This window comes from Erithacus rubecula, assembly GCF_903797595.1.
Source record: "Erithacus rubecula genome assembly, chromosome: 5".
In the NCBI taxonomy this organism is placed as follows: domain Eukaryota; kingdom Metazoa; phylum Chordata; class Aves; order Passeriformes; family Muscicapidae; genus Erithacus; species Erithacus rubecula.
Window position 1 is genome coordinate 6,243,502 of NC_136687.1, and position 26,993 is coordinate 6,270,494.

Sequence of the window (26,993 nt, forward strand, 5' to 3'; positions counted from 1 at the left end):
ACTTCACAAATTTCCTTCAGAATGTTTGTTCACAGTTGTTTTGCCACTGAAGAGCAAGTCACGTCTCAACATTATTCCAGATAAAACTAAATTCTGGCATCTGTTAATAGAAGTATATTGTATGTTGACTGCTTTTGGTCTGGAATAAACAAAGTTGCTCTACTGCTGAAGGTTGTGTTGATTGTTTTGTTTTTGTTTTTTTTTTTTTTTAATAATGCAAGAATGCAAGAGGGAGAAGAAATTCTGCACTGAGTATGGATTACCCTGTGGTACTGACAGTCATAATGATCTCTCCATTTGTTAGCACTCTCCAGAAGAAGGACAGGTTCAGTGGCTGGTATATTTTGCCCTCCAGTCTTATTGGGCATCAAGTTTCTTTGCAGAAGTCTCTGACATGAGTAATACACAAACAATAGAGTGACATCAGCCCAGGTCTGAGGGGGGAATGCTCTCAGGCCTGCCTTGTTTATAAGACAGGCCATAAGCCAGCTTTCACCCTGCTCTACATCAAATTCAAGGTTAGGTGACGTAATGCAGGTCAGGATTCAGCTGTGTAAAATCTGAGAGAGGACAGAAAAGACTCTGCTGGCTTCCAAATGCCTTAATAAGGGCATCTTCTTTTAAAGAGAGGGTTAGTGTGAAGTAACTTCTCTTATGCTAACAGTTATGACTAGGCAACTGTAAGCACTTAAATCAAGTGGGATTTTCTATCCAAAGCACTGCTAAAGTCCACAGTTTTCAATTGCCTAATCTAGTAGCCCGTGCCTGCTCAGGAGCATCATTTGTTAGAGAGGAAGGTTTGAAGTGGAGAACTGTATATAAATGGCTTCAGTCAGAAAAACAGCCCAAATAGTTCATGGCTATCTTAATGTGAAACTATAAATTGCAAAACTGAAAACTGTGCTTTAAAAAGGGTGAAACAATTAGAAGCTTTGATTCATCAACACCTGCAAAGTTTCATATTTTCTGTAATTATCTGAGGAGCTTCAGAAAGACAGTGCACACACACTCACACACATAAGCACATGGAATATATCTCCAGTTACAGGTGTTTCAAACTGTGCCATGTCCCCAAACACCACAGAGCCCTTCACAGAAAGGGAGCTTGAAATGCTTCCCCTGCATTGGTGCTGGTTCACATCCAGGAATTGTAATAACTCATAGAATTATCAAGGTTGAAAAAAGATTTTAAGATCATTGAGTCCAACCTGAACCCAGCACTGTCCAGTCCATCCCTAAATCATGTCCCCAGTGCCACATCTGCACATTTTTTGAACACTTCCAGGAATGCTGTTTCCATAATTTCCCTGGGAAGCCTGCTCCAATGCCTGTTCTTATTTCAGTGAATAATTTTTTCCTAATATCCAATCTAAACCTGGCACTGGCAGTGACACTGGAAAGGCCAGGGCTTGTCTTGTCTAGAATTGACCAAATTTAGTACTTTTACCAAAAAAAGTGCTTTTTTAACAAAAAACTGCAGCTTTGCTCTGTGGCTGCCAACAGAAGGTAGAATAAATGAAATAAAGGAGTACAGAAAAAGAATCCAGTGAAAGATGCTGGTTGGTAGAGCTGGCACTTGCCCTTCATTTTCCCTCTGTGACAGATGTAGGTGTATTGGCAAACGTTATTTCAATTAACACAAAACACTCCCAGCCTATATCTGATCTGTTACACCACAGCCTGCCCACAAGAGGAGCATTGATTTAGGGGCTGGTTTCACAGTCCTGTTGCAGGACAATATCAGAGGGTTTGAGGAGAGATTTGCCCTGACACCTTTTGTCCATAGCTTGCAGACACCATTGTCTGTGGTGCATAATCTGATTTAGCTTAATCCAGCCCTAATGGGAACTCCCACCTAGGAGCTGGGGGAACAGGAGATATTGCAAGATTTCCAACAGGTCATGGTGGTCCTTTTTGTTTTCATTGTTTGCTGCTTAAAAAAGAGAAAGAAACCCAACCTGAGCTCCCCCCAGAGTGGATGGAGAGAGGAAGGCATCTCCAGAAGGTGGTGAATTGATCCCTCCTTTAAAACAGGTCTGAGAATTTAACCTGGTGACTCCTGTGTTTTTGTGTGTGCATGTTTGTGTGCTATTCTTTTGGACCACAGAAAGGAACACTATGAAAATCTGAACTAAAGGATCTTTGCAAAGACCATTCAACATCCATAGAAAATCCCTTTGTCAGGACACTGAGATTTATACCAGTGTGTAACACTGAAATTGTTCCTAAAAATCCAGCACATACTGCAGTACTTTGCTGAACTGGGACCTTCCAGAGCACAGAGATGGAGGAGTTCTTTGCAGTCTTAATTATTTGTTTCAATCCTATTCAGACTCTCTCCTTGTTTTGTCCTTGATAGAAAAACACAATCCCTAAAGCTCCCTTTCATCTCCTTGCTTTGTAAATAATTTTGTCCTAGGAGATACCTCCTTTCTAAATAAATTAAAAAAAAAAAATTACATTTAGTTTACTACATCATGCTGATTCTGAGAAAAGTATTGATAAAGACATTTGTGCAAATCTAAATCTTGGATAACACTGGAGATCTTTAAGCCAAGCCTGCTAACTGTTATAGTAAATAAAGAAGTGAACACATGTTACATTAAAATTAATTTCAGAAGCAAAAGTAGATCTTCTCTCTATTTTTCTTATATATTTTGTTTATGTGCCCAAGTGCTAATAATTTGTTCTCTGTTTTTATCCCACTCCTCCCCCTGTCCCTGTTAATGTGTCAGTGATAATCAGTGATAATGTCCCTGTGCCTTCCAGTGATAGTCACACATCCCTGAGGATGGTCCCAGATGGGGCTGAGACAGAAGATTGATAAAGGAATTGAGTAAAATTCCACTTTTTTTGTCTGAAAATGCATCCCCTGAGAGAAAGTGAGAAGCTTTTTCCCTGGTAGCATCTCAGGTTTATAGCTGTCCCCTATGTAGGTCTCTCCACATAGTCAAAGAAGGAAAGAAAGTTCTTTCCAAAGGCTTTAGGGAATTATCCAGTTTAGGGATCAGCCCAGCCTCTACCCCCACCAGCTCAGTTTGGACCAAAGCAGAAGAGGAGGAATGTATTTGGCATCCTCACTTCTCTCCAGGAGCCCCTCTGCTTTGCTCTGTGTCCTTTTGCTCAACCCCTAGCAGAAAGTGATAACAACAAAATAAACTTTCAGCAGTTCCAATTAAAAGAAAAAAGAGTCCACTGTTTCCTCCCTCAGAAGCACAGAGAGCTAGAATGTCAGCCTGCTATCAGCAGTACCTGGAAAACATTGTGTTCTCTGCCAGCAAAGCTGCTGAGGGGTTTTTATTTTAATGGTTGTGCTCTGAAAGGTCTGCTTGTTAGGTACATTGTACACCATGGGAATGAGGTGTGGGGGTATTTTTGGCCCTGACACTCCGGGGTTAGTTTTTTGAGGTTTTTTTCACATATCTCTAAGGGCAAATGAGGCAGTCTGAGCTCTGAAGGGTTTTGTTCCCATCACACCCATGTTACGCACATCTGTGTTTCACCATGTGATTAAATCAAGTGTTTTGTGCCAGCACAATGTGGCAGCAGAAAGAGGAGCAGAGATAAATACACCAGGGGCTCAGAGAGAGCTCACAGCAAAGTGAGATGCACCCAGTAAAGGGCAGCACTGTGTCCTGTGCCCCCTTGGAGTGGGAGTGTGGGTTGGGTAAAGTGTCCTTGACTTTTACAGGAGAGTAGAGCATTGCTTGGGATCAATAGCTATTCCAGAAAACTCAGTCTCCTGCTGTGAACCTGCTCACTGCAGAAGAGCTGGAAGCTGTACAGTGCATCTGGTTGCAGGGCTGCAGGCTCCAAATTTTGATAGTTACTGGAAAAGGGGTTTTCTTCCCCTAACCTGAAACAAGGGGAGAAAAAAAAAAATGAAATGGTGCATTATCCACATGGGTAGTGGTGAATCATGTCCTTTTGACTTCTTATCAGATACTCTGGCTGCCCTCCTGCCCACGTAACTTGGACAATGTTGAGCACCTTGAAAAATGTCCTGGGAGTAAGATGTTCCTACATTAAAGGAAATTTTTTTCCAGCAGTATTTTCTTTCCCTAGAACAATCTGCACCTGACTTGCTGACTGTGCAAACCCAGACTTTGGTGCCATAATTTTCTATTGCACCCATTTGCCGCACCCTGAGTCACTGAGTTGGTGAAACACAGACACACCACCACATATCCTGAAATGCACAGGAACCCTGCATTAAGAGTGAGGGGTGGCCAGGCTTCCATTTGCCCTGCAGGGAAATGTTTGCCATCTGCCCTGTCCCTTTCTCAGAGGCACTGGGGCAATGTGGGCTGCTGCCTTGGTTCAGTGCAGACCCACAAATGCATCTCTACAGGAAAAGCATCTCCATCCATAACTGTTTCTGAAATCTCAGAGCCATGAGCATCCATGGTCCCAAAGCACATGAGGAATTATTTTATGAGGAATTGCTGCTCTCCCACCCAGCCAAACCTTTGTCCATTGGACTGATGCTCTTGGCAATGAACTTGTAAAGTTCAGAAATTAGAAAAGTTCCTGTTTCTAGTGAGGTGCTTCTGCTAGCAGAATTTGTGAGACAAAGCTGCTGCCTGACACATAATTTGAAAATGTATTATTTTGATTTACCCAGAAAGAACCTCTTTTCTTTGACCCAATTTGACTTTCCTCAGAAGTTTCTTCTTCAGAAATTTTTCAAAAATGCTTTCTTTTTTCCCTTGGGTGTTTTAACAAAAATGAAAGCATTGCTGTTTTTATTCGTATTTTCCAGAGAAAAGTTTAGGCATTTCTCAATAAAGGGCAAGTTTTTCTGCTGTTGAAAGCTGGGGGTTTTTTATCTTTTTTTATTTTTCTTTTCTTTTAAAGTTAGAAATGCTAATGTGCTGCCCTGCAGGAGTTGCCATTTTAAATGCCTTATACTTACATTTGTCTCAATTGACCACACTCACTCAGATCCTCCTTCCTATGATACACCACAGCCTTCTCTCTTGATGTGAAAAACCAGTTGTGTTCTTGGAGATAATACTTGGCCAAGCCCATAAAAGAAAATGGGAATATAAAGGCATCTGAAACTTCCACCCCTTGTTGTGGACAGCAAGCTGAGTCTAAGCATTTTATTTTCAAAGTAACTATTTGAATTATGAAGGAATACTTGGAATTTTCCTCAAAAAGCAGAACTTTCACAAATAAATTTAATTCTGAAAAAGAAAAAAAAAAATGACCTCTGACCCCCAAATTCTTGACAGCCAATTTTTCACTGGAAAACATCTTTTGTGGAAAGTTTTGATGCTCTCCATATTTGTGTACTTAAAATTATATTTGTGCTAATGTGGCTTTGCTGATCAGAACCTCAAAATTTTGCATGTTGCAGAATTTATGCATTTATTCCCAGCCAAACCATACCATATAAAAGCTGGCTTATTACTAGTAATATCAAAAAACTGGCTAACAAGACATCCTGGATCCTGCACACATACTGATGGTCTTTATAGAATAAATGTTCTGTGCTCTGATGTGGCAAATGAGGTCACTTGAGTGCACTAACTCTGGTCTTCCTCTGCCTGTTCTACTTGAAAGAGATTTGAATGTGAAAAGGTTTTGGCACTCCCAGCTCCATGGTTTGGAACAGCTTCCAAAATTGGAGACTTAAAGGTCACTTTTCTCTGAAGAAGTGAGGGACTCAACCCCACTACCAGCCATCAAAGAAACACTAAAGTAAAAAGTTGTTTTCAAAATCACGTTGAGGAGATTTTGGATGAAAATAAATCCCACCAAAGCTCCATGCAGGGATGGAGCTGTTCCCCATAAACATGAGAGGCCCCTGTGTTGAATCTAGATTGTTTTATCCCTGCAGCATGACCCTGTGTGTCAGATAAGGAGAGGCAGTAAAACAGGGAGGATGTGGTTGCTGTCGTGGAAGTTGGAAAACAAATTCAAGCTTAGGAGGCTTGTTTTTTCTTCCCTAAAATTAAAACCAGTGCTCCTGTTAGCTTCCTAAACTCCATCCAAATTTAGCTGAAGTTCTGACAGGGAAAAAAAAAAAACCCCAGGATTTCATAAGTTATTTCACATTTAACTGTGATAGCAATGGGCTGGGTGAAGGCATAGGAGAGTAAGGAACACTCATACCTGCCCATGATGAGCCAAGGGATGTGTTTGAGACAGAAAAACTGTAAGGCACTGGTAGCCATGGGCACCTTGAAACAAGGGCCATGGTGAAATTCTGCTGGGCCAGCCAAATGCTGTGCTGATGGTCATGGTGTAGTGTCACCTACTCAGAGAGAAAAAGTGCTTAATTCTGGGCTGGAGGGAGATACCTAACAGGGGCTGGAATCCACAGCAGATGCTTTTGAGGGGAAGCCTGAGTGAGGGAAAAATAATTTTTCACCCCAGCAGAAGCAGGAGGATGTGTTCCCCACCAGGTGACCTCACCCCTCACTTTACATATAACAACTGGTGATTCCCACAGGTTTGGATTCAGATTCAAATCCCTCTTCTGGCAGATGCAGAGCAGGATTTGTGCTGTGCTTTCCTACTTGTCTGTGACCAAGCAAGTTTGGGGCATTCTTGTCTCTCTCCTCTAGCTCTTCTCCATTAGGTCTAGTAGGACATTCAGAAAATAATTCCCAGGTTAGAAGCCCTTGTTCCTCAAGCAGTCTGGGCTTAGCTGTCCAACAGTCCAGCACCAGCAATCATGGCCCATGCATTCCAGAAGTGTTTTTGGAGACTCAGCTCCTACACATCCTCCTTCACCTACCACAACTCAGCTCTGTGACCCAGCTCCATGATCCCAACTTTGTGACTTGCTGAGCCCAACACTTTAAGAGCAACATGCAGAGCCTGAATAGAGAAGCCTGATCAACATATTAAATGACAAAAGTTTTTAAAAATATCAATCTATTTGATATATACTGTAAATACTGCAGTTTTCCTATTCAAAAAATCATGCTGCATTTTACTTGCTCTTTTTTGAGCCTGCAGTATTATCTCAGTGAAGTTTTTGGGAACACTGAATTGCTTGACAGGCTTTCAGCCACAGCTAGGGAGAGGTACTTCAGATGACTACTCTTTGAGAAGGAATCACTGCTACAGTGAGGAGAATGTTTCTGAAGCCCCCAAAGTGCCTTTTCCATCGCTCACCAGCCTGCACCCCATTTGGGTGGGCTGACAGCAAATCACTGCATTCAAGCTGACAGCACACTGAGCTGGTTTTAAATTTCCTGCTGTCTAAACCATGCTGCAAACCGAATCAAAACGCTTTCATTAGAGGGATGAAAATAAATCCCACCAAAGCTGGATTTTATCATGCGGATCTATCAGAGACGAGCAGACTGGGTTGTGTGGGGTTCAAGGATGTGGCCATCAGTCCCTGGAGCCAAATGGGAAGCTGTGGAGAATCTCTGCTGCATGCCCACATATTAGGCTCAGCAAGCAGTGCCACCACCTAGGAGGACTAACCCTGGCACTGTCACTGTCGTTCAGTTTTTGGGAAGCTTTGATTTCCATCAGTGGAATTGGGGCTGGCAGCATCATAAAACTGTCTTTGAATTATGCTGAATTTCCAGAACTAAAGCAACATTTTGATGGCATTTTTACTTGTGATCAGCATCCAAACACAAGTGTGAGCCTTGCAGCACATGTTTGAGGAGGTGGGTGGGCTCTTTCAGGCACGTCCTCACGCTGGGGCCAGCTCAGGAGCTGCTCCCAACCTTTTCCTTACCCCACTGAGAGCACAGTCCTGGTTAGCTGGTGCTGCCAGCTGCTGCCCCAGCAGGATGCATTGCCTAGAACGTTTCTTTTGCTTTCACTTCACAATCTTCCACTACTCCTGGCAAGATTTGGATTGCATTTCTCAGCTCCTAATAATTCTTCCCCAGCCTCCATGCTACACCCAGAATAGCCCCAGTTTGCAGGAGCCAACTCCCCCAGAGCAGTGTGGGCATGCACTGCAGCATGAAGGCAGCATGTCAGGACAAACAAACACTTAATTTTGGGGTTGTAGGGTTAATGTTAGGCCTGATCTGACCAACATCCTCGATGGAGATGTTCATATCCTGATGGTGTCTGTGAGAAAGTTGAAGATGTCTTTAGCAGAGCACAACCCTCTTTACTATGCAAGCACTGTCTGTTTGCAAAAACAATTTCAAGATACAGCCTAATGTACATAAGTCATGTACTCATGACTGTATTCTTAGCTACAACAGCAAAAATGCACAAGCATGTAGACACAAATGTACACAAATGCATATTATTATGATTTGCAGCCATCAGAGCAGTTCCTGTCACCAAAAGAGCTAAACTTAATTACCAATCTGGAATGAATCTTGATCTTAAAATAAAAAAAAAAAAGAGCAAACTGCCTAAATGTATGCACATTCTTCCACTGTAAATAGCTTCCCAAGAATAGAGGGCCAAATCCTCAGTTGGTGTAAGGTGGTGTCAGATTTTGACAGCTAAATCCAGAGAAGCTGGCTTTTTTGATGGCTGCTAGCTACAGATCTGATTCCGTACATTTTCTAATCTTTTTATTAAAATCCTGTAAGAATATAATGAGGATGTTTATTAATGGCCATCTGCATCCCCCAGCACTATTTGCCTTGGCATCTAGATGGGGCTGAGGAGGTCTGGGTTTTACTCCTGTCTGATCCTCTGATTCAGTGTGACCTTGAGCATGTCCTTCATCACCTTTCTCACTGTTGGTCCCAGCATTCAGACCACAGGAATCAAACTTGAGCTCACCAGATGGAGCAGAAAATGCCCTCAATCAAGACAATCCACTGCACAAACACAAGGCTGTGTCTAATGTGCCTCTGAGTGCAGACTTGTGGCCAATGCCTCTGAGTGTTTCCCCTGTGCACTCCCTCTCACTGGCACCCCCATTTGTCATTGTGGTGGTGATTTCTTGGCTGCACAGGCAAGTGTCTCCTCCAGGCTGCAGACATGATTCTCTGTGTCTCCTGGAAATGTTCTGTGTGCCACTGGCCGTACCCCAGAGGTGCTTTGCATCCCCTTTTACAGAGTGTGAGCCCTGGGCCAGGGCTGTCCTCCCTGTGTGTTTGTGTAAGACTTCATGCACGGGCTCTGCCTCAGCTGGGGCCTCAAAAACACGGCTATAAAACCAGCTATAAATAACAGCACAAGACAGGGTGTTAAACTCACTGATGGCATCTGAGTCATCACTTCGGCCTCTTGATGGCATGACCTTGGAGGTAGGCTGTTAAGTCTGTAAAAAATGTTTAGAAAAATAATAAAAAAAAGGTCTCTCAAGTCCAGCGTCTTGCTCCAGTGATAGCAAAAAGGGTAACAGGAGATTGTTGTTCTAACTCTGTGCTGCCTTTTCAGATCTTGTTTTTGTTTTCCTGCAAGGATCAGGACTTTATTGGCCTGTTTTTTGGTGCACACATGAAGCCTTTCATCAGTGCATGTTTCAGTGCCGGGCCCCTGGATATCAGTAACATTGACACATTCATACAATACCCCGCCCCTGATTTGCAGCGCTCCTGCAGCTCCACACCATCAATGAATGAGTGACTCTTTTCATTACCTTGCCACAGATCAAGTGTTGGCCTCTGATTTTGACAGATGATTCAAATACATCTGGTTTTCCTAACTTGAGACCGCTCAGCTCCTCCAGCTAGTGCTAAATGATGTTGTTTGCTAGAGAAGAATAAACTATTTTGGAGGGACGTACAAAAGGCACTTTGACTGCAGCTCCACGGGCTGGGAGAGAACATGGCTGAGTCTGAAAAGTGGGTTTCAATGGGGAAAAAACCTACTTGAGTGAATTCTTTTTCTGGGGTTGTTGAGATTTTGTTGGGGAGCAGGCAAGCTTTGCATGAAGAAAGTCAACAACAGTCCCATTTATAACCTGTGAGGACCATGAAAGTTTCATTTTGTGTGCACAGTGAAAGATCCCTCTATCTATAGGGATTCCCCTTGACATTATGTGACAAATGCACCCCAGTGCAATGCCAGCAGCTGCATTTTTCTTTGGTTTCTGACATACCACATCCTACATTTAATTGCTCTAATTTGTTAACATTATTTTATACTTGACAAGTATCCTTTCTAAGGTTCTCACTGAGCCATGGCAGCTCACTCGCCACCTTAATGCCTTTGCAAAACTGAGAGACCCCTGTTAAGTCTGCTCTGGTGCAGTAGACTGCTGTACTTACTTGGACTAACTCATGTATTTTCTTAAAATAGGAATAGGATAAAATTCAGGAACAAACTCAAAGAGGAAAAAAACACCTTTTGCTTCCTCTAGAGGAGCCCCAGCCATAGAGCACAGAGGTGTGGTGCTGCACTGTGTCTGACTCACTGCTGCAATGCAGTTTAAATACTTTGCCCACACTGGAGTAGTTGTATTCAAAAGAGTTGAAATAGTCCCTTGTCCCCCCACACGGCCTGAAGGAGGCAGGACATGGAAAAAGGAACATTTGCACTCTCTAAGTCAAAGGACTGTGGGTGCAAAAAGAGTGCAGGTGATGGACAAAGGATGGGCAGCAAGAGGGAAGGGTGACCATGCAAAGATGTGCTCCCAGCTGTACTTTAGGAGTCTGGTTGTAATGGGCACCAGGAGGATGAGGTTCTGCACACCCAGAGGCACAGATCCATCTCCCTGGGGAGCCTCAAGCCAAGAGCCCCTTGCTGAGCTAGTCTGGCAACCAGGGCAGCTCTGGAATGGGCACAGAACAGAGAAGGGTATTGAGGTTACCAAAAGGTGGCAAATATAAAGCTGCATGTGGAACATGTATTATCTTCTGCTTCAACCTCTCCTTCCTCCAGCAGCACCCCAGCACAGTGTTCCAGCATTTCTGGGCCCTGCCAAGGCTTTGCCAGTGACATCCCTATCTGGATACCTCCATTTGGTTTCTTTTTGCTTCAAGGACTGTGTATGCTGTATCACAGGCAAGTACTACTAAAAAAACTTCCATCTCTTCATTTGCTGCTGGAATAGAGGAGGTGTAGTGACTTGCACATGGGGACAGTGAGCAACTCTGAGAGACCAAGCTAAAGCTGGCCTGGCATCTTTGTGCAAGCTCAGCCCCTGCAGTGCCCAAAGCAGGGTCATTTTGCAGCATCCCCTCTGCAGGATAAGAGGCCTGAGCTGTGGGTTCCTCACTGCCACTGCCCTACTAGAGAAAGGGGAGCCACAGAGCCTTGCAGATTTTGCATTTGCTCTCTGTGTGAAGGCACCCTGGCAGTCATGGCTGTCCTAGGAGGGCTTTAGGCTGAGGAAGCAGCAGCTCAGACAGATGTATCCCACAGTAAAGGATATCCTGCTCAGCCAAAAATAAAATCTGCAGGGATTCAAATGACCAGGGAAAGCTGGGCTTTCCAACACTAGAAACTATGATGAAATCCTTATCCTATCCAACTATTACCATTGGTCTGAGAGATAATACTTCAGCCTGAGACCCTGGCAAGGCTTTTACCTAGCCCTGAGTGAGCTATAAAAGCTCTTAAACTACTAAAAGATTTTCAGTAAAGTCTCCAAGGTATTTGGATTTGAAGGGATGCAGAGGGGAAATCTTAGGTACTTATGTAGTTACATGCCTGAGTAGCTCTAAAAATCCCCTGTTTAGTCTGCAGCTAGTAGAGAGCAGCCCTGGTCTCCACATTGCCACCTGGATATTGGCCCCTGGCTGCACCTCAAATTCCGTGTCCAGTTTTGTGCCCTGCATGACCAAAAGGATGTGGAGGTCCTGGAGCATGTCCAGAGTAGGGAAGGGAGCTGGGGAAAGGTCTGGAGCACAGGTTTTATGAGGAGTGGCTGAGGCAGCTGGGGATGTTCAGCTTGCAGGAAAAGGAGGCTCATGGGGACCTTCTCACTCTCCAAAAATCCCTGACAGGAGGTTCCAGTGAGGTGGGGTTGGCCTCTTCCCCCAAGTGACAAGAAATAAGAAAAGAGGAAATGGCCTCAAACTGCACCAGGAGAGGTTTAGGTCAGATATTAGAGAAAGTTTCTTCACTGAAAAGGTGGAACAGGCTCCATAGAGAAGTGATGGCATCACCCTCTGTGGAAATGTTCAAAACGTGTGTGTGGATGTGGCACTTGAAGGGCATGATTCAGGAGTGAACACACTGATGTTCAGTTAATGTTTGGACTTGATGATGGTAGGATTATTTTCCAAACTTAATGATTCCATGTTTCTATGATTCTTGGCTTTGACTACTCATGGCACAGCTTCCAGCTCTGGTGAGACAAGTATCTGTGCCCAGCTCAGGCATTGGCTTGAGTTGTGGCTGAAAGAAAAGAAAACAACAACAACAAAAAAAGCCATGTGATAAGGATTTAGGTGTCTCCCTAGAGAAGAACAGTCTTTTCAAGATCAAAATGGCATAAAAATCCAAAAAGCAATAAAAATATTCACACTTCAGTGCCCAAACCTGCTCCCCCTAAGTGTCCACTAGAGGGTTTCTTGTACTTCCCACCGAAATGCCAGCACTGCTGGCTCTTGGCAGCAGATGGGGGATTCCAGAGGCAGGATGGCAAGGATGGGTGCAGGAACAGCCTGCACAGCAAAGGGGACACCACAGTCTGTGCCCACACTGGCACCCTGAGGCAGCACTGGTGCACACCCATGCAGGCATCCCTGAGAGCTCTGGCACTGGCAGGAGAAAATGCAGCTCCATCTCTGGGGTGCCACCTTTACAAGTCCTTTATTAAACTCACGTGGTTTTTCCAGAAAAAGTTCTATCTACCCATCTATCTGGGTCATTTCCAGCTCATTTAGGGTCAGTTCTCACAGAGTCTATGCAAAACTCACTCACCACTCCTTCCTGGCACTGCTTTTGCCCCTGTGTTGTGGCACAATGATGAGCCAAGCCTTCTGCTGCCCTTTCTGCTTCTCCCTAAGGCCTGGTCACACTCATACCAGGAGGGAGGATGAAACTCATCCCCAATTTGCCATGAGACTCTGATATAGGAGGAAGAGGCAGTGGGACAGCAAAATGGTGATTTTTGAGCTTAGAACAGCATTTATGAGATGTCATTACCCAGATTAATTTCCTGCTGCTGCTGTACTCACAGGAACCAGTCATGCATGTTTCAATTACTTCCCCATGGTCATGAAGACTTAAAGGCAGGTAAGATGGATTGATATGAGAAACACTGCTTCAAAAAACCATCTGTGGATATTTTCCCAAGTGTTGCAGGTACAGGGTGGCAGGGTGCAGTACTGAAAGCTTTATTAGCTCCTGTGTACAAACCCATAGACTCTCTCCATCTGTCAGGAGTGTGAGCATTTTAATCTCCAAGCACTTGTGAAGCACATCAGCACCACTTTCCCTTTTAACCATCAACAGAACAGAGCTGGAAAGGGGTAAAGAGTTTTCCTTCAGGCCATCCAAAGGAATGAGTACAAAGGTGAAGGAGTCACTTGCAAATGGAAAATAAAAATCCTTCAAGCTAAATGACATTGTTTGAGTGTGTTTTTAAAATAATTAGCAGGAAAAGTGAATGCTGTTCTGTCCATGAGTTTTTCACACCAAAGCAATTTTGGTGGCAGTTTGGTGTGGGGGTCTTTGTCTGGCTGCTGTGGCTGTGGTGGCCAGCCCTGCTGACCCCTCTGGAGAGGTGTGATCCAGCCCAGGTCCAGTGTGAGCTGCAGAGCTCTGCCTGTGCCTCTGCATTCTCATCAGCCCTGTTTGGGAAACGCCTCGCTGACACCCAAGGCGAGGGTCACATCTTCAAAGCACGGCGTGCTCGTAATTGGAGCCAGATTTCTGGAGGAGCTCTGCTCCCATTTAAACACCTAAAGAAAGTGGCTGGATTGTCTCCCCCAGCTGCTCCTGCCACGGGAAATAAGAGCTGCTGCAGGCTGACTCCAGCCCTAGATAAATAATAATGAATGAAAGTCATTATAGGGGATGAATTTGCAAATATTTAAAGTTTCAAAGCATGAATTTTGTTAATTAAATAATGCTAATAATGCAACATTGGTCTGACCTAAAGGTTAATGTAAAATAGCTGTCTTTGGTGAGAATCTCTCTCTTCACAAATTCCCTGAAGTAAATGAAACTTTTTCAGGTTTCATTTGGCTTTGAAAGCTGAACTGATTGAACCAAAACTTTTCTATGGGGTTCATTCATCCCTTCTGTATGCTTTCAGACAAGCCTGTGGCCATCAAGAAATAATACAGCCTGCACAGATTATGGATTAAAAAGTTTACCTTTCTTAATAACTCTGCTCAATCCTTTTTTTTTCCCTTACTTGTTTTATATGTGACAGTATTTTTAAAGAGAGCTATGATTATTTACAGGGAATCCAAGCTAGGATTCAGAAAACTTGGTTACTTGTGGAAAAAAAAAAAAAAAGAAATAAATGAGCAGTCTCTCATTATGTAATGTAATTGATTTAAAATAGTTTAGATCCTACCAAAATAATTCTGTGGCTCTTGTTTAATTTGTCTGGTTTTTAGCATATTCTCTTTTCCCCTCTCCAAACCTTTTTATATGCAGTGAGAGACACATATCATGGTGACGTGTGCTAAGGAAACCTTTGTTATACTATTAGAAAAATCCATTTAATTTTATTGTGGGTGTCATTGGTTTCAGAAATATTGATATGATTTTTAGATGTTTTGAAGTCTAAGACAGTAATTTCCCTAAATTAAAATTATTAAAAAGCCTTTAAAAGTCAGGAGTAGTGCTGTGCCTTTAGAGAGGGCTTTGGGAGCAAAAATCCCTGTTCTATCATAACCTTCTTGAGTAATTTCTGTGGGACAGGATTTTTTTTAATGGAGACAAGGTGTCTATCCATCCATAATCTTTTCAAAACCTGACCTGAGACTTTGTGCCTCAATTTCTCACCTGTAGCTCTGTATCAGAGTGATGTGATGCTAAACAGATCAGAAGCTGGGAAATGATTAGACAGCACAGAACTGGGAGAGGTGTGTTTGCCCTCCCATAGGCACAGGACAGGTCCCAGCACCAGAGCCATGGGTCAGTGGGGCAGCACCTCCCCTGAGATGCTCCTTCTGCCCCAGGTGCTCAGTGATTTCCACACCTGGATGTGAGCTCCCAGCTCACCTCTCCAGGCTGTGAAATGTTTGATGTGGGATGTGTATCATGGTGAGCACGGGTCTTAAGTGACCTCTCCTGTGCCCATGGAGAATGGAGACACTGCAGAATGAAACACAAAAATCAAATCTCAAATGTGCAAGAGTAACGAGGGAAGGAGCTGGTACTTACATCTCTGCTTACAATTTTTTGGCTCCATCTCTAGTCTCTCTACACTGGACAGATTGTTTTTTGCCTGAGGAGGGTTGCTGGGTGCTGGGCATGCACAGCTTTTGACAGCCAGGCTGGTGCCTCAGGGAGGATCTTCTCTGTTTTCAGCAAAGTATGATCACTTCACTTCACTTCACTTCACTTCACTTCACTTCACTTCACTTCACTTCACTTCACTTCACTTCACTTCACGTCACTTCACTTCACTTCACTGCACGTCAGACTCTTGCCCTTGTTTCTTGTGAGTTTATGGGCAGAAATGGACTCTCCTGTCCATTAGAGTTTAAAGTTAATTTCTCCATCCCTCTCCAAGCCCCTTGAAGACACTCCAGACAAGGAGCAGCTTCTGATAACCTGCAACCACACAGTTCTTATCACTTGCCTCCAACAGCACTCAGATTTTCTGCACTGCTTTGGTCTGGCAAGGCTCAGATCTGGATCCAATATTGTAGGTCATGCTGAAAGCTTGATATCACAGGTCTGCAGTGGAATTGGAGACCACACTGTCTAATTGCAACCTTGTCCAACCACTAAATAGCATTCTGTGGAGATAAAGCCTATCTTTAGTCCTTCCCAAAAAACACTGGGCCTTTGCCAGGAAGGAAAAATGCTGGGAACATAAACATAACTGAAGAACAAAAAATAGCAGGATTGAGAGGAGATATTTTCCAATAGACAGCCTGTAATTTGCCATGGATGTGGTATTTTAGCCAAAATAATTGAATTCTATGTGTTTCCAAAGGGTGTCTGTCAGTGTTGGCACACTTGGGTTAAGTGGTTGGTAACATGATATGAAATCTTTCATCTCAGATTTGCTTCTCTGAGAACTACCCCAATCAATTTTGTTGATCATAAACATCACCCAGTCATAGGCATCATAATTATTCCCCCGGGTGGCTTTTATGGTGGTGTCTGTGAAATACACAAACATTTCTCACTCCCCAGGGAGAGGAGCATGCTCCCCACACCCAAGAACATCCCTGCTGCTGGTAATCTCATTGGGCTGTGAGTTACCCATCTCCACTTTGAGAGTCTCAGTCAAAATGGATGGCAGCCAGCTCGTGTTCCAGGGTTTGAAAGGTTTTTGCTGAGTGGACAGACAGCTTCCCAACTGAAGGAACACAGCAAGGAAAGCCATCACAGCTGTTTGGAAGTATTTTGTAGGTGGAGAAATGGAAAACAAGACTGGAAGAAAGCTTCAGAAGGCATTTCATCTTTCCCTGCCCCAAGGCAAGATCAGTTAGACTTGGCCAATTTCTCACAGAGATTTCTCTGATCTCTTTTTGAAAATCTCCTGTGATAGGCACTGCATGCCTTGCCCAAAATCAGCCACTGGCATTTCTCCTAATAGCTATCTGGAATCTTTCTACTTTCAGGATCAACCCTCCTCTTCTTGTCCCCAAGGAAACATGGAGAATGGCTTATTGCTTTTCTTAAGGAGACTTCTCAGTCAGAGGACAAGCAAATGATGGGAAATGACTTGCCATGCTCTCCCTGTAACTAAAACATCTTCCTAGAAAACAGATAGGGTGGGGATACTATGCTATGAGCAAATGTAATCAGTATGGGAGTTCATTTATGTGAACTACCTTAACTACTCAACTGGACACTGAAAATCACAGATTTCATGGAGATGGAGACTCTGGAATACTTCACTTTTCCTTACAATTCTTCTCCAGATTATTTTCTTGGATTCACAGATGATCTTGTCTATCTCACAAGGGTTTATGAACTTTCTGCTTCACTTGCTTAATATCACACCTTTTTCTCTCAAATCCTTTCCTCTAATTAAACTAAACTGGATGGAAGAAGACAGAAATTGCTCCCAGCCCCTGCTTAGTTTTGAAGTATTCTGCTAAGTTCCCTCAAGACCTGAAAAAGTATATTTGTGTCCACCAGTGTACCTGCTTTTCTTAAAAGAACAGTCAATGGGCAAACTGATCCTCTTCCAAATTCTCATTTTTGACAGAGGAGGCCTAAAGTCCATGGAACTTTAGTGGGTGGGATGTGCTGATGCCAAAGGAGTGCCAGGAATCAAAGTCCAAGCTCAGGTGTGCAGGGCACACCTGCCTTTGTCTTGGGCAGAGCCACTGATGCTGGAAGCTGCTTCAAGAAGGCAGTGAAGAGCGTGGGCAGAGACTGTGGGCTGCCCAGGAGGCATGCAGATGGATGTGAGGCTGGAGATGGAGATGGAGATGGAAAGAAAGGAAAGGTGGGATCAACAGAGAAATAAGAAGGCAGCAAGAAAAAAGTCTGTTTGGAAGAGAATAATCCCATTCTTCCCTAGAAGTGCCAATTCTTGTCCATCTGCTGCTGAAGCCCTTTATGTTCCCCTGCCCACCAAGGGCTGGATCCCCATCAGGATTTGGGTGCTTCACTGCCCTTTCCAGCTCCTGTGCTGTGTCTCCTTCCCAAACCAGCATGGCTATGGATCTTGGCCTGAGAACCTCACAGGTGTTTAAATGAAAAATAAGAACTACCCTGAGGCTGGAAAAGCCCAAACTTGCCTCTCTGCTTTCCAGCTTTGCCATGGAGTATTGCCACTCACCTTAAGTGACTTTCTGTGCTGTGGGCAAAAGGAGAGCCAGGGCCAATCTCTCAGCCCCATGCCTCTCTCAGAGATGTTATCTGCCTTTTTCTTGTCTCTGTTGGCTTGACCAAATGAAGCTCCCTGCATGTGTACAGCAGCACTGTGGGAGCAGACTCCATTGTTCTCTGGACTGAAACCTGCTGACTATTTAAATAAAACAACTCATTATCTGCCACTACCTCCTCTGTAACCTGAATTGCTGTCAGAACATACTGTCCCCACAATCACTTCCCTCCTGCTGGGACATCTTTTGCTGTGTTTACCCATGTCCTTTAAGTAATGCTTAGAGCCAAGTGTCCATGCTGTGAGAGAAACACATATTTTAATGGTTTAGCTTCTGTAAAGCTTGGAGCATACAGCAGAAGGGAGAGAGATTGTTAAACCTTGGTCATGTGCCTACAGATCTTGCTATGAATCTACAAGGATGTTAAACAAAATGAATTTGATAAGGGCACTCTCAATCTGAGTAATTTTCCTTGTTTCTGTTTAGAGGAAGAGCTGTAGAGGCAGCCAGTAGGACAGTGGCATGCAGGGTATCAGTGCAGCATCGTCTGGGTGTGCAGTGAGGCCCAGAAATGCCTGAAAATACCCTAATGTGACATAGACACAGACCTAACCATAGATCTGGATGGCAGATCAGGATGGTGGAGTCCTGGGCTAGATTCTCATAGTGATGAATTCATTGCCTTCATTTCTGCAACACCAGAGATCTCCCTGAGCACCACTATCACATTACAATCTTGATGAAGAAAGATAATCTTAATTTATTTCTAACATCAACCTGTTTTACATATCACAAAAACCTTATTTTCCCAGAATTCTGCTAGTAGTCTGTCTGCAAATAGATACAGGGCAATAAGGTGTAAAAAACCTGGGTCATTAAGCCACATATTTGAGGTCTTATATATGGGGACTTTTGCTAAATACTTTGCCTAAGCTCCATCTCTGTTGTTATGCACAGAACAACTTAAAATTAACAGCCTCTGCTCTTGGAAATTCCCTGCATGGGAGAGCAAGAGCAGGTGGTTTTGCACAGACATTGGATTTATGCAAATTCCCTTTGATCCTCATGTGAACACAAACGAAAGAGTGGCCAAACACACTGCTTTTATTTCTCCATGCTTGTAAAGGGGTGGGGGAATGCAACAAAAACCTGTTATTTTGGTGTTGGAAGCTGAAACTGTGCACATTGCATGGTGTACTGCAGTCACAGGTCCTTGCATAGGTGGGCAGTGGCCAGAGCAGCTCTTTGCTTCCCTTAGACTGAACCTGTCAGTGCACAGGAAATTGTCCTTCAAAGACAGCAGTAATGTAGTGCTCAATAAAAGTTATGCCAGGCACGGAGCTTAATATGACACAAATCACACAGTAAAACAGTGACTACATAAAATTAAAGTTGAATCATAATTCATCCCTTTACTGGAAAAGTAAGGAGCTGTTGACTGTACAAAGAGAAAACTAAACTGCAGTGGGCCCTGACTACATGGAGTGCTGCTAGAGAGTTTTTGTCAGGGATGGGTTATGACAGGAGCCATATGACAGTCACTCCTGTTTGAACAGTTTGTTGAGGCAAACACACACTTCACCACGATGCCTGATAGCCATCCTGCTGCAATTCCAAATGGGGCTTGCTTTTGTCATTGTGCTTTCCTCCTTTCCAGGGGACTATTTTTGTTTCACTTTCCAATTACAGCAATTCCATTCTGATCTTGGCTCTCCATCAGGCACATTGAAGGCTCTGGGCTTGAGGAATTGTGAAGTAACTCTATATCCTCTGAGGCTTCAGAAAGGAAATAGTCACAGATTTATTGGGCTTTAAGGCAGTTTGGGGAGGAAACCAGATGAAGGCATCCTGCATCCTGGCTTAGATTCATAAGAAAGTCAAAATGTGTTATTACACATTAAATATGTCACTTAGAAAAATTATATGAGAATAAAAGTAGGATGGATACTTGGAAAAAATAATTACAAAATGCACTTTTTTGTATATTTTATGTATACAATTCAGCACACAACGTATCTAAGGGTGAAAAGCTTCCAGTTCTTTTTTCATCTCCTGATCACATGAACTTTTATTATGAAACAGCAATTGTGATATGAAGTTATTTATCATGTTGTTCAGGCCAACTTTTTATGGAATCTCAAGTAAAGAAAAGGTGACCTTTAAATCAAGGAGTACTTCAGCAGGACATGGTTGTGCTCCTGTATGATATTTCCCAGTGATCTGGGTCAGCACAGCAGTGCCTGTCCATGGCTGAAGCAAGGGACTGTAAATGCCATGGCAGTGCACCCCTGTGCCAGTGTCCAGTGTGAGGTCAGACACCACAGAATGCAGAAATCCACCATGCTTGGATGGAGAGCCATCCCCTCTCACCTGCCTCATGCATTGATGGTGCTGATTTGTTGTGTTTCATCTGGTTTTCTTTAATTTTGCCCAGGTGCCATCAATGAACTCACTGATGGCTGTTTAGGAAGAGTGCAAGGTTTCAAGAGATGTCCCAAAGGCAGATCTTCAGACTTTCCAACGTGTCACTGCTCACTGAAATGACTTGCATTGCCTGCCTTTTCCCTCATGGTTCAATAATAGATTGAGCTACAATTTTTCATCTGTGTTGAGCTACAATTTTTCTCCTGAAGGAGAGGAAAACTGTGTGCATGTAGGAGGACCTAACTCCTTCTATAAAGAGCATTAATCATGTTTTTTTTTTATTTTTTAATGGTCTTCACAGCTCCTCCTACTTGCCCAGAATTATCTCACTCTCTCAGCTCCAGAGACAGAGTTTGCTGAATTCACTGAGGATTCTAATGAGGAGTGGAGAAAACCAGTATAAATCTTTTGGAAAGCTGTGTATGAGGTTATTGCTGGCTTAACCAGGACAAGCAACATCACAAACTCTAGTTTTTTAGCAGAAAAAGCAGAAAGGAATGAGGAAAAGGAAGGAATACTTTGGGATGAAGAGCACAACTGCAGAAAGGGAGAGATATCAAGATATCAACGTGATATCAAACCACTCAGCTGTGCTCACAAATGTGACTAGGACAGTCATATCTCTAGTCAGCAAAAAATGGGATGCTCTTTAAAGGAATAAATATGAAATTTAATAACCAAACTCTGTCATGATACTTCTTGAATAAATTAAATTTCACATAGCTTTATGTGTAGAGTTGCCTTGGCTCTCCTCATGGAAAGAAAGAGTTTTCTAGGACATGATTAATTTTGCTAGAAAGCACCAGATGAATTTAATGACCCAAACTGTTGAAGCTCCTATTTTTCTCCATGGAGCATAAAACAAGTTGAGGGTGACTAGCTATACAGGAGTTAAGTCAGAAGGATTTTTGAGTTGATTTCTGGGACAGATATGCCAATATAATTTACAACTTTAGGGATCATAAATTCTTATTTCACTATGAAAAACTCCGAGTTGGGCATCAATGATTATAAAGTTGGCTTTGAAGAAATTAAAGAACAATTCAAACTGAAGAGTTTGCCTTACTCAGGAAAAGTGAGAGTTAGGTATATACTTTAAAAAGTGATCGCATTACATGTTTCCAAGAGCTGTGGCTCTGAGTTCTGCTGTGTTCTCAAACACTGAGTCATGATTGCATCCTCAGAGGCAGTTATGTTTTGCTGGACTTTTCTAAGCCCATCTGAAGTAATGGAGCTGCAAAAATATCAGCAAGAGCTAAATCTGGACATCATGAGGTTGCACATAATGAAGAGTGTTTGGCCTCCACCTCTGGTGGTGATGAAGCAAAAGAGGAATAGAACACAGCAGGGAGCTGGCAGGGCTGCCAGGAGAAGGAAAAAATGTGTAAATGTACAGCATTTGTTAGAAAATGTAGGGAGAGACCAAGACCATGGAGTCCCAGAAGGTGTGTCCTGGTATTTGCTGTTTAGGAGAGAGAAGGGTTTTGCATCAACAGCTCTTCCTTTACTCATCTCATCATGCTTCGCTTTATTTGAGAAAATGGGTGAAGTTTGATCTACAAACATACCCTTGCTCAGATGTGAAAGTGTCTCTCTGTGTTTTGAAGAAAACCCTGTCCTACCACAGAAAACATGGCAGTGCTTACAGCTGAGCAGTGCCTTTCCTGAGGTGCCTTCCAAGATAATCTCATTGCTTCCTGTCCATCTATATCCATGTTGGTTCTTGTCCTGCTTATATCATAAATACATCAGAGGTGAGAACATTCTTTAAGCAATATGTTTGCAAAGTATTTTGTACTTCAGGGTTTTCAAGGGGTCACTGCAACTGTGTTGGGACAACCTGCCACATTCCTGGTACAATCTGATGAGCCTGGAGAATGAGTGGAAGTCATTCTGAAGAAAATGTATCATTTTTCCATTCCAGGATCCTGCAGGCCCCAGCATGACATTTCTACCCCATGTGGAAATCTGTGTGCTGAAGCTGTGCCTGTAGAAGAAATGATCCTGGGGATGTCCCCAGGATCAGCTGCCTGCTGGGAATAATTTCTGGAGTGCTCTATCCCCCCTCTAGTCATACTGGGGCATCACCTGGGAAAGCTGCCATTGGCATAGGGCGAAACTTCACCTTTTGGTGACTTTATGGGGTGGATGATTATGTTTCATTTAAACTACCAGTATGGGCATGGCCATGGATCAGAGAGAAGGTTCCTCTGCAGGATGGCACCAATGGAAAGGCACAGGACCCTACTTGCCATCACTTTTATACCTGTGCCAACAGATAAAAAGCCTGATCATGCTGGGCACATCAGGCTTCCTGAGTGGTGAGGAATGTATTCACCTGCTCATGAACTCAGCTGCCTTCTCGTGCCTCATTGACAGAACAACCAATGGAATTGCCTAATCAATTGTGCCCTGTAAAACCTGCATCATGTTTAACCACTGACTTCATTGCTTTACCAATGTGCCTGAATGATTTTCCAAGTAACAGCTGTGTGAAGTCAATACAGCAGGGTTTGTACCAATTCAGCAGCTACAAACAATGCTTTATGTGTTACAATTTTCAGTCCTCATAGAGTGTACAGCCCTAAATTCAGCTGGTGGCCTATTTTGGTATGTAGCCATTTTTGCAATGCTGCTATAAATTTACAGAAATTTATGATTAGGGGGCTAGAGGGGAGTTTTTATAAATATTCATTCAAATTAAGTTTTTGAAAGTTTCCTTTTTTTTATTTTTTAATTAAAGAGATGATCTTCTTACAAGCCAGTGATTCAAAATCCAGATCAGTTTCTGATCCATAATCATTGGGTATCTCTTGAATTCTATGCCTTGAGAATATGGGGTTATACAAAAAATTTTACCAGTGCGGAAATAATCTGCAGTGCACGAGGGCACTGTAACATTGAATGCAATTAGCTTATTATGCCCACAGAGAATTTTGTGAATAAACTGGCCTTATTCAGCAATAAAAACAAGTAGAAAGCATATGCTAGTTTCCATCCATGAGATAGAATTTTGTGGGAGACTAATGATTTGGATCACTGGCAGTTTATGGGAAGGGATTTGGGATGAGCTGATGCTCTGAATCTGATCTTTGTGACTGGGTACACTTTGTGCCATTTATCTGTGATTCTGGGCATCTCCCAGTGACTGATATCCATTTACTTGGAATGCATCTCCAAGAAACTCTGAGATGTGCAATCACAAGGTTATTTCTAGTCACTGTTTCCCAGAGAATACCACTGCAGCTGGCACTGGCTGAGACCTCATGGTACATGAGGAAACGGAGGAAGGAGAAATCAAAATACCAGGCAATGCATTAGGAGATGTTTATGGCCTGATTCATCTGAGAAACCCATTTTATTGGACAGTGTTTTGAGTAACTGTTCAAGCTCAGGTGTCTCATTTGTCTCATACTTGCTAGAATATGACACTTTGAAAGGCACTAGTTCCAGAAGATATTTAATTTATGGGACCGTGCCTTTCAGCCTTTTGAAATGTTTTCAACTTAATTCTTTACTTTGAGAGGCATCAGCCTGGTTAAAGGCTAAACAGAAGCTTTTTTTCACTGGCATCAAACTTGTCTCTCTACCAAAGATCAGGATTGGAGGTGGAAGGTATTTTTCCCTTGGTATTTATATTTTTAGCCTAAAATATGCAGGTTTGGATCAAGCAAAATCATTTACATCTTACATATTGGCAAAAAAATCTCCCCAAAAAATAACCTCTGAGTTTACTTGATACAAACTTTTCCATTCAGGATCTTTATTTTCGTCAGTAAACTTGGACTACATCATAATTAATGTCTTTCTACTGAGCTGCACAAACGAGGCTTTAACATGAGTCTTATGTTGGTGAAAAAGGTTGTGCACCAACTTCCACATTTTCTTGTGTGCTTCCATGAATTCTGTTTCATTCCACTATGTACCTGTCACCAGCCCCATGACTTAGCTGAAAAAATAAATATTTCTCACAAAAATCTGTCAGTGCTGCTAAAAGAGCAGCTTGTCACAGCAGCACTGTGCTGAGCTGCCAGGCTGGAACTGTCCTTTGGAAAAATTAGCTTCCCATGGAAAATAAGCATCAACTTCCCATAAAATATACAGTCTTGGGACAAAACACTTCTTGGTTCAGACTTGTTTAGCCTGAAGTTATGGCAGCATGTAAAAACCTCCAAGGACTGGGCTTTGCTGTGTATATCATGGTTGGGTTTAGTTAAATCGATTTCTTACAGGGTTGGCATTTTTCACCTATGCTTGGGTAGCTGAGATTGCAACTTTATATACTGCAGTTATTGAAAAAGCAGTGAAAAATGCTCAGACCACATTCATCAGTCCTTTTCTATACAATATTTATCAGCCTCCAAGAGAAACAGCTGTTTTTCACAGCTGGATCAGCATCCTTTGGGTTTTGTGAGGAAAATTCCTGGCCTTCCTTTGCCACAGAGCAGGAGCTTTGTTGAGCCTGGCAGCCTAAAAGACATTGTCCAGCATCCATGACACAAATCAGTTTCCCAGGAGCTCCCTCTGCCTCCAAATTACAAATTACTGTGACACTTGCCACAGTCTATCAGCAGAGCTTTTCACACAAAGAATCAAAATGGAACAGAAATGTTAAAAAAAGCAAAAATGGATCTACTGCATTGGAGACAGTGCAAAATGCTGCCTCAGCCTTCACATATCATAGCAATCCTGATAGAGTCCTGGCCATGAGCTGCTTTCCACCTGACTGCTGGGCTTGGCTTGGCACATGGTGGCTCAGGAGAGCTGCAGCAGCCAAGGAAAGCTCTGTCCTCAGGCAGGGACTGGAGCTGCTCCAGAGAGGATGCCCTCAAACATGGGGCAGCATGGATGTTGAGTCCTTGGCACCAAATGTCACATCCACTCCTTGCTGGGGCAGGGAAATTCTTAGAGTGAGCCTTAAAAGGCTCAGGATGTGCTACCAGCTGTCACTGGGAGAGAGTGTGGGACAAGTCACAACCTTCTCCTCTGCCTCAGCCTCTCTCTGCCTTATACACACGGGTAATAGTGCCAATAGTCTTCCTTAAAACAGCTCAGGATTTTCTAATAATAGTAACAATTATTGCAACAATGACATCATTTTGGTATAATGGTTATTGTGCCACCACGGCTGGGAAATTGAAATTACTTTGTCTTATTTTAATTTCCTTCTTTTAAAATTTTTGGTGCTCCCCATGCTTTTAAGACAGAAAGCTGCTTTCTTTGAAACACCACTCTACATTTAAAAGAGGAATAAAACACAACAAACCATAATCCAGCAGCAATAGTCCACATGTTGCAAAAGTAGTTTAAATAAAAATATTTGCCCAGAGTTTGTGCCCTGGGATCCTGCGTCCCATGACAGTGCTCCTATGCCAGGCTGGTTATTCTGCAGATAAAATGCTGCTTGTAGCTGCTCTGAGTGATCTCTTCTTCATCCTGATGTGGAACATGTTCTATTAAATGGCAAAATCTTGCTGGGACATAGAAATCTCTCTTGGTCAATGAGTTCCTCTAAGGCATAGAACCACAGAATCAAAGTATCTTGAGTTGGAAGGTCCTGTAAAGATCATTAAGTCCAAGTCCCTGGCTCCACATACAAGATTGTCTCAAACACCAGTTTGATCTTGGCACCACATTGACTGAGAAGAAACTATGAATGCTATGTTCCCATGGGATTTCACATATTCTCTACTGAATCAGTACACACATGAACCTTACTTCAGAAACTTGGTCCAGGCCCTCATGCTCACACCCCTGTCATGCTGAAGGTCACAACCTGAACAGCATTAATTTGCTTTTTTCCTAGAGTCCAAAAATGTCTGCTATAAAACATGTCAGAGGGAGTTAAGGACAAATGACAGAACAAGTTAAAATGAAGTACAGGCTGAGATTTTAACATTTGAGCAAACACATATTAAGCCAAAACAAATGTGAGCTGATGTCTAATTTCTCATGGTAGCTATCTGATGGATGAAATGTCTGGAAGCTGGAAATGAGAAGTGAAACTTGTTTTACACCATTTGAAGGTGGCTTTATAATTAATAGGTTGCACAGTCCAACCTGGAAAATGGGAGATGTTGAAATGGCTTCACTCAGGGTTGACTGGAGAATGCACCAAACAGCCAAGTCTGCATCTGCAGGCAGGGATGTGTTTGGCTTAGATGGAGGAGTCTGGAGAGGGTGTGAACTCCTGGGCTGTCATTGCAGAAGAGATAAATTCCCTCTTGCTCCACATGTTGGAAGATCATTGCCACTAGCAGAGATCAGGATGGTGAGAGGTTCTTACAGGTCCTGTGTGCTATTGGTAAGTGGCTGTGCAGAGAGAGGTGACAGAGACTTGAGTCTTCTCTACTTTGGACAAACAGCCACTTCCATCTTCTCCCATCCTTCTCTGGCACAACAGGACAAAGAGAGAGCAGAAGAATCCCTGCACCAGCTGGATGCTGACACAGGAGATTGCATGGACAAGTCCATGCTCTTCCCAGGTAGTAGACTTATTTTTTTAAAAAGGCCACACCACCAACAAAAGCAGCTTTACAAACTGAAGTTAAGGCTCCCTGGTGAGATCTAAAAGCTTCCTCTTAAATTCTGGGAAAGTTCACTCTGAGTTCCAGGCACGGTGACTCAGATTCACCTCTAGCAGTAAGATGAACTGTACTGCAATATTCTCCAACACATACTCTCAACACTGCTGCACAAATAAATAATCTTGATCCACCTCTAATTGAATGTATATTTTTCACATTT